We start from the raw sequence: 9,105 nt of genomic DNA on the forward strand, positions 1-9,105 counted from the left end.
TCATAGGAAGCCACCCAATCTGGGTTTTCCGTCAATCAAAAAGTGAGCTTAGTGCCAAGTGGGTTGAGTTGTGTCTCTGTCTTAGGGAGAAGCTTGCTGTGTCTCTGTTTTCTTTCTTTCTTTTTGTATGTTAACATTCTGGATTCTAAAGGAATAAAATTCTTTTACCTTGAAACTTTTCAGAAGGGGGAAAAAAAAAAATCTATGTTTCTAATTTAACTTGTATTTGTATGCCATGATCATAATATTCATAAAATGCACCTCGTGATCTGTGAAGATGATGATTATAAACCTCATTGGTTTTTTTTCAGAAATTAAAGTAAATAGTCTCATCTAATATTTCCAAGGTTTGTCTGCTTGTGAGATGAAACTGGACTAAGTAAAACTGTTGTTTAGGACTAAATCCAACACCCATTTATGCTCATTGACTGTATTGGGCTTAGATCAGGCTCATCACCACAACTCCACATTCTACAAGACTCCATAAATCCATGTATGTTGTTTGTAAAGCTGTTCCAGGATCACTCAGATTCACAAACGTGACCCAAACTTTGGATTTATATATCACAATCCAAGACCATGAGCATCTGGTTCCAGATTTTGTTACACACATTTAACACAAGTGGGTGAGGCCCATTGTTGAACAGGCAAAGTAATTTTGCATATATTTAATTTCTTTAACTTTCCTATAAATGTAATCTATGTAATTGTTTTTGTAATTCATGTGCTCACAAAAAGTAAAAAAAAAAAATCAATTTGTAGGATTTTAACTTCAAACATTGTTTATTTTATTGAATAATTACCATATTGTAATTTGAATCAGAAACTCATAAAGCTTCCATTACTCTTTCTGTGAGTAATTTGAATTTTGTGATTTGTAACAGTAAAAATTTTTGCCCTAAAGTGAATTGAATAGGAGACTCAATTTTAATTTTGTTAGCAAATATTTGCTATGAACTCCATTCATGACTCTCTTTTGCGCAAACTCATTTTTTAACAATATATAGTAGATGGGTAGTCAGAAGATGAATCGGGGCAGCCACTCCAGGCCCTATGCTTTTGGGGGGCCCATAGCAGCTGCCCCCACTGCCCTATGGATGGAAGTACCCACGGGATTACAGGGGCCTGGCACAAGGTGACGTCAGGGGTTGCCCCCCTATATATGAGTGGTTAAGGGGGCAACCACTATACATGTGGTTTCAACAGAAATACTGAACACACTTAACATTACATCACAATCTACATTACATCTTATTTAGAAAATACCAGATATTTACATTTTCTCATTTATATTTTCTCAATTTGTTTCCTGAACAGAAAGCTCAAATACTGGACTGTCCGGTTCAGAACTGGCCACCTGGCAACCCTATGGGTGGTGGTAACCAGAGTCGCCTAACAGCCTGCTCCATTCTTCCACACCCTCCTCTCCTGGCCTGCTGTTCCCTACTTCTCCACAGTCATGAGAAGCAGAGTGCCCTGCTACTGCAACTCCCACCACCGCATGGTGAATGGGGTGTATGTGTGTGACCTCCTCCACTCCTGTGCCAGGCCCACTTTAACTCCCCAGACTGTGTTGCTTGGGGGAGGGCACATGGTGCCCCAGGCCCCATGTTCCTCTTGGAATGGCTCTGTGGGTATGCAAATACTCACTCTGCTTATCCACAATTTTGGTGAATGGAGCATTGACTAGCATTTTTGCTGTTTAGCAGTGTATAAATAACCTAAAAAAACTAAACCCTTTACAAATCGATTTAAGTAAGAAGTTGTTCCAAATGCTATTTTTATTGTATGAAATGCCATTTTAAAATACTGCCATGTTTTGGGCGAATTGACTCCTTTCAAAGATTCCCAGATTGATCCTTTGTGCTGTAACTCCTCACACTGTTACGTTGGTCATGCTTAATTGCTTAATGATGATTGGGTGTTAAAACTGCAAAAGTGCCAATGTTGCTAACACAAGCATTTCCAACACCACAAGAAAATGGAGATACTTTATCCTGTGTAATGCTACCAAAACTGCAATTTATTCATTGAGACAGTTTCTGTATGTTGAATAAATACCAACTGCTTATTAGTAATCTATTTAAACAACCCATTTATCCAAGATGAGTGGCGGTTTAGTAAATACATATCAAAATTATGGTTTCTAAATCCCACCTAATATGTTTTGAATATTCAATTGGTCTTTAACCTACTCTGCACTAAAACTGTCAAAGATATTTATTCTAATGGTTTTGGTCAGGGAAAAAAAAAAATCAGAGCTATTGAATGTTAAATATATATGCACCAATGGCTTTTTGCAAACGTATTTACTGACAGTAAAATCTATGTAATAGATACCAATTATTAAAACCATATTTAACTACAAACAAGATATTTAATCATAGAAGACAATTAAAAGCATCAGATATTTATGATACTCATGGTTAAGTCTAATAAAAGATCTAGTACTTTATAACTTGTGTAGGACTATGGTAAGTCAGAAGTACACTGAACTATCATTGCCACAAGTAACACTTTAGGAAGACAGTTATTTAATTTCCTGGAAAGTCAAGTGCAGGAGAGAACTCTAGTAGATGGTCAATCAGCAGGTAGGTAGACAAAATCACGGGCAAAAGTATATGTTGTGAAAGGGAAAATTCTCTCTCCTCCTCCTCTTACCAGTTATCTGATTAAGCATGTGAAATACCATTCATAAAACTGACATAAGTTGTCTTATTCTAACATGATATTGAATAATTTAATTGGACCATTTCCAGGATGCGACTTTTGTAATCTTTTTACTTTGTAGTATTGATTATGTGAGGATGATAACCTCTTAGTATGTAGCCTGCCTGTGCTTTTCAGAGTCTTGTATTGTATAATTTATAATAGGGAGTTACCTGAGACCTGGGATTTCTTATTAAACTGTCAGAGCTTGGAGAAATCAATTTAAAAAAAATTCTTTTGGCTGTATTTATTGTATGTATGGATTGAAAAAGAAAGATCTGGGAACAAGGATTCTTTTGAATAAATCAACATGAATTCTCTCTCACCCACAAATATACACCCACCCACTGAAACCAATGAGATGATTACTAGGTAGATATTAGTCCTTTACATTCTGCAGTTTTTCTCTATAGGATGCAAACTTTAATATCTATTTCTTAGAAAACTTAGCTTAAAAGAGGAAATGCTAGATATCAGAAATGTTTATATGCATGGGAGGAAAGGAATCTCTCTCCTGTTTTTTGACTTAATATAGCTACCATTTTACAATATCCACAGTGATGATAATTGCTTAGCAACGGACTGAAGGGGATTTGCATTAGGTGATGTACATACAAACAATACCAACTAAACAATTAGCACAAACAAAAGAATCCCTCTATCACAAACACATTATCACAGCTGCACAGAAAACAAACTCTGAATGTTACTGTTTAATTACTGCCAAGAAGGTGGTTTTTGTTTAATTTTAAGATTTCTCAGAACCACTAGTGTTCACAAAGAGACTGCTGAAGTCACTGCATGCCACTGGCCATGCACATTAATGAAAGGTTACATTGTTATTTAAAGTGCTGAAAACAAGGCCACCTATATACTTGCAATTACATAAATAGTTTAAAAAACATGTCCATTTAATAATTCTTCTATGCTGAGATATGAATCCTGGGAACATGCAGCATAGAATGATACTTTTCACAGAAGCTAGCACCCATGTTTTTGTGGCCTTTCCCCTTAAAATGGCAGCTGCATGTCACATGCTACATGCCAGATACAGGCAGTCCCCGGGTTATGTACAAGATAGGGATTGTAGGTTTGTTCTTAGGTTGAATTTGTATGTAAGTCATAACTGGTACATATTGTAGGGGAAACTCTAGCCAAACATTTCTCCAGAGCTCAGTTTATTCTCCCACACCTCACTTCCCTCAGTCCTTTATTCTCAAGCTGAGGTGTCTGCTGAGAAAAGCCGCTCCACGTCTCCCTGGTCTGCTGGGGGGAAGGGGGGTGCGCTAGCTTCGCGTCTCCCTGGTCTGCTGGGAGGAAGCAGCTAGTGCGGGGTAGCCACACCGGGGTTGCCTCACCCCGTTTGTAAGTAGGGATCTGATGTAAGTCGGATCCATGTAACCCGAGGACTGCCTGTAGTTGCTGCCCCTTAATGGCAGTGCTAGAGGTGCTGTGTATATACCATCTTAAAAATAAAGCTTTGAGATGCAGGTTGTTATATGAAGTGATACTGTTAAACCTTCCCAGTCACTGTTCTCTTGCAGAATGGCAGAAATTTTGGAATTATATTTTGTTCCATCTCCAAGGAGGAATGGCAGGCTGCTGCAATCATTTTACCTATTAATCTGTGAAAATAAAGAATTTTTAAACATGCCTCAGCTGAATAGCTTTTTAGTTAATTACCCCATCACCTTTCCAACCTGGAGATCCTGTAATTTTCCTGCTGCTCCAGCAGTGACCAGGATGGCATTTATCTATCTATACCTGGTCAACAGACTGCACCATTTCTCTGCAGAAATAAACTCTGCTGCTATAATCTATACCTCACCACCTAAAAAACAGGTGATAGCAAAGCATTAGGTGGAATACAGATGTAAATAAAACCAGTGAATCTTGTGTAGTATGTATCCTGTTAAGTGAAGTCCTCATGGCAGCAAACATGACACCAACTTTTGATAATGATAGATTTCTAGGCATAGTTTAATGTGTTGGACTGGACCTACCTAGTCATAACTGGCACACGTCAAGTATTGCCTCAATTTCTTTGTATTAAATTGCCCTAGAAGAATTCAAGCTGATGTGCTGTGCATTTAAGCTAATGAGAACTGATGGGATTCTCCTTTATAAGAGAAGAAATTTGGAGTTTTCCATTTTCCTCTAACCCAGGCCATACATATACTCACAGTTAGAAAATTGGGCTATCTAAACTACATGGCTCCATTGACAGAGCCATGTAGATGAGTTTACTAGACATAGGAAAATGAAGCGGCAATTTAAATAATCGCCGCTTCATTTACATCAAAATGGCCACAGCGCTGTGCCAATCAGTTGTTCGGTGGCACAGCGGGGCCGTCTGGACGCTCTGCGGTTGACAAGGGAAGCCTTTGTCGACTGCTCCGTTATGCCTCGTGAAATGAGGTTTACCGGAGCAGTCGACAAAGGCCTCCCTTGTCGACCACGGAATATCCAGACGGCCCCACTGTGCCACCAAACAGCTGATCGGCACAGTGCAGCGGCCATTTTGATGTAAATGAAGCAGTGATTATTTAAATTGCCGCTTCATTTTCCTATGTCTAGTAAACTCATCTACATGGCTCCGTAGATGGAGCCATGTAGTCTAGACATAACCCTTCTGTTCATGGGGCAAGGTGTGCCTCTTTCCCAAAGCTGATGGGGAAGGCTGGAGGCACTGAGAGATGATCAAAAGAGTAACTTTTGTGGGATGTTACATCACATTTACATCCAGCTGTTGGAAAATCTTTGGAGCCCTGGTTGTACTTTGTAAAGTGTTCTACAGACTAAAACAAACAACAAATATAGCCCCGGAAGATCCCTCTCTCTGAAGCCTAGTCATTATCACCAGTGTGCAGTTTCCAGGCCAAATTATTCTTGTGCCATGCAGAGGCAGTTCCTTTGTAAATCAAATTAGGCCTGGGGTGAGCCAATTGTTTTGGTTTTCTTAAGTCCCTCCCTACTCCTCCATCTGAAAGCAAATGGGCAAAGATAGATCCACAGCTTGGTGTTTGTTAAGACAAAAAAAGCAGTATCTTAAATGCACACTGAACTTCAAAACAAGTTTGTACAGGATTTCAGTATGTTTCAGAGCCTTTCCAATGGACATTTTTTTACCAATTTTTGCCCCCACCTTACAATTTGCAGCTCACACGAGCCTTCTTTCATTCTTTTTTTTTTTTGTGCTTGTTATTTCCTGGTGTTATATTGTTCCTCCATAGAAATAGCATGGCTGAATGGCTTTGTAGACTACCTTTTTTAATTGAACCAAGTATTTTCCCTGCAAATAGAGGGATAAAACCCTGAATTTTTCATTTAGGTCCAATGCATTTTTATTGCATGTGAAAAGCAAATAATAGCTTTGGCAGTTGCTTTAGGTCTACTGCTTCAAAATAAAAGTTAGGGAAGATAGCATTTTCTGATTGGGTCCATTTTTCTTCTATTGAGGATGAAGATGTAGGTTGACAATTCTCAATTAAGCAGTCCTTTCTCCTATCAATAATGAATTTCCATTTTAAACAGTACTATAAAATATGTCCCTCTGATTACAGTAAATGAAGTCTGATAATTAACTAACCTGATAATGTGAACAGCCATTTGTTACAATTTTACAATAAAAAAGAAATATTATAAAGGACATTTATTTTGTTCTAATAGATATTTGGGAAATTGGGATTTAACAGTCCCTAAAATCATTCCGATACTCTAACAGAGACAATTATAATACATGACTATTTTTTTTCCTATTTAGCAACCAATTTTACAGACAATTAAATTACACTAAGGTAGATTAATCAACTCTAATGTGAATCAATAGTTGCCTTCACTATATTTTGTGCTACTGTAAAATACACAAATTGAGATTTCTGTATTGTAAAACAGATACTAACCATTTTCACTCTTGGTTATTACACAGTTAACACACTTTTCATGGCAAATCAATCTATAGTAATTTAGATAGGATGTTCATTAATCAGATTAGGCATAAATCAATCGTTTTCTAAAGAGAAGAATATATAGAGATTGGCTGCATTGATCTTGCCTAAATTTTCAGTGGGAATGAGAAACTACCTCCAGATGAAGTTAGAATTCTGCTAAAATGATACCAATATTTAGTACCAAATTCAAATTGATTTTTTTTTATTCTGAAATGATTAAAAAAACCCTCATGATACAAAACTTGCGCTTTTCTATGCCCAGATTTCAGTGATGATTGTGACCAGACATTCTTAAACTACACCAAAAGTTGGTCTTGTGGTATTTGCAGTCAAGATAAAAAGCAGGAAACACACACTACTCAGAAGGAAACATTTTGTGAGAATTCCAGCCACATTTAGCACATTCCAGCCACATTTAGCACATTCCAAAAGGCAGGACTTGAACTCAATACAAAGGCTAAACATTCTGCATTTTACTCAGTACTATTTTTCAATTGGTTCATTAGCATGGTAGATTATGCAAAAAGATTTACAGAGTTAGGTTAACCATTGTTGTGAGAGAAGCAATGATGCCAAAGGAGCCACTCTACATAAAAGAAAGGCCATAATGGGTTTATGGATTAGATAACTATTACTCTGGAACATGCTTTGAAACATACTTAAAAAAATTTGACCAGCACTTGACCAGCATCATATTAAGGGAGAACCTAACACATGCTAGAAACTATGTTTGACAGAGCCTTACTGATTAATTGAATGGCTGTTCATTAGAGTTAAGATTGGTGGAGTTAAAAGATTGCTGGAAAGGAATGTTATGAACAGTAGTTTTCCACTGGGGAAAAAAAAAGTAGTGAGTAAAATTTTCAAGAGTACCCCAAAAAGGAAAAAAACACACATCTTTTGCTTTCTCTGACATAATCACCACCTACTCTGCTAACTAGTAACCTGAAGTTTACTCATCAAGGATACTTAACCAATTTGTAGTTTAGACTTGGTTCTGATAATAATCCAATCTTTCAAATGATTAGCCAGGCCTCATATGAACAATCCAGACGCTATGTCTACTAAATGGGTCTAGCAATTACATGCCTTCACCAAGTTACATAGGAAAAAAATAAATCCAAACACTTCAGAAAATAATTATTTTGAATTCCATTCTTACAATAAGAAAAGAAGTCATCTCTCCCCTCCCCCCGCAAACTTTCAGTAAGTGGAGAGAATTTCAGTGAGTGGCAACAGGGCACACCATATCTGACATTATTACACATTTTGAATTCAGAAACAGGGCTATTGTTAAAGTGGATATTTTCAAGATGTCTTTCTAATATGTCAAATCTGTCAGGAGAATTTGGACACTTGCCCATGCACTTACATCACCTTCGTAAGTAAGTGATGTTCCCATTAACTCTCTTGGTTATTTGCCCAAGTAGGGATTGAGCAAACCCTGAATACAAACTGGAGAATTTGGCCCCTGAATTTTTGGTCAATTTTCAGGCTCACACAGCATACGCAATGGACAACACCACAATGGTACTTTATTAGCGTACAACATAAAAGCCAAGCAAAGACTCATCACAATATTTCAGCTACAGTGGAGAAACCAAGCCAAATCCAAGACCACCCCTGAAACAGATTTTATTCTAGGAGACGTTAATTAGCCATTTTAGCACAGGGACTCAATCAGATCAACCAAATCTTCATCATACTAAAGGGGGCTATAATACCAAAATCAAATGAGAACACATACACAGACTAATTTTTTCCTCTCTATTGAGGAAGGTATTCTTTTCTTCTTTCCTAGAAACACACCTTCAAACCACATCAGGCTTTAACAGTTTATGGCTTACCTTTTCATTACTGCATAGCTGCCAGCTCTGTCTTTCAAATGCCTCAAGTTCCATAGCTGTTAGCCCCTCTCTCCAGGCTTAACTTTTAGGCTCAACTTTTCTTTTCAGCAAGCAAGCCTCCCAGCCCAGCTACACAGACATGGACCCAGTATAGCTCAAGCTAATGCACAAGTGTTTTGGCTTAGCATCTTAAGCCCACTCAAACCTGTAACCTGGGACACAACATTCACAGTGATATTTTTAATATGATAGGTTGAGCCCAATTTGTGCAAGATTATATATCCAGAGTAGAAGTCAAGGCACATACCTCAGATCACAAACATTTTATTGTTTGACCAAACACTTATAAGTGACAGTAATTTGTTTCAAGCTGTACCCACCTTAGTTGCAACACTGCATAATGGCATAATTCCAAGAAATGTTAGGCTTAGAAAAGCATGCTATTCCATAACTATTAATTACAGAGATTTCTTTGTCTTGTAAGCGACTAATAGGGCTTTTAGATTATTTTCTTTTATGTCTCTCTTTTGTTTTGTTTTGTTTTGGTATCCTCTGGGTTGTTGTTTTTTTTAAAGAAAGTTTGATTTCACTTTGAAAAG

At 37.5% G+C, this 9,105-nt stretch overlaps 1 long non-coding RNA gene across 2 annotated transcripts in view; it reads right to left on the reverse strand.

Moving 5' to 3' along the window:
- The window catches only part of LOC142830658 (uncharacterized), a 151,438-nt gene extending 142,708 nt beyond the window's left edge, over nucleotides 1-8,730 (reverse strand). For both annotated transcript variants that reach the window (XR_012906098.1, XR_012906099.1), the window contains exon 1: nucleotides 8,507-8,730. This is a non-coding gene — a long non-coding RNA (uncharacterized LOC142830658). The remainder of the gene's footprint in view (nucleotides 1-8,506) is intronic.
- Nucleotides 8,731-9,105: the final 375 nt, after the last annotated feature.

The sequence above is a fragment of the Pelodiscus sinensis genome, chromosome 9, assembly GCF_049634645.1.
Source record: "Pelodiscus sinensis isolate JC-2024 chromosome 9, ASM4963464v1, whole genome shotgun sequence".
Lineage (NCBI taxonomy): Eukaryota > Metazoa > Chordata > Testudines > Trionychidae > Pelodiscus > Pelodiscus sinensis.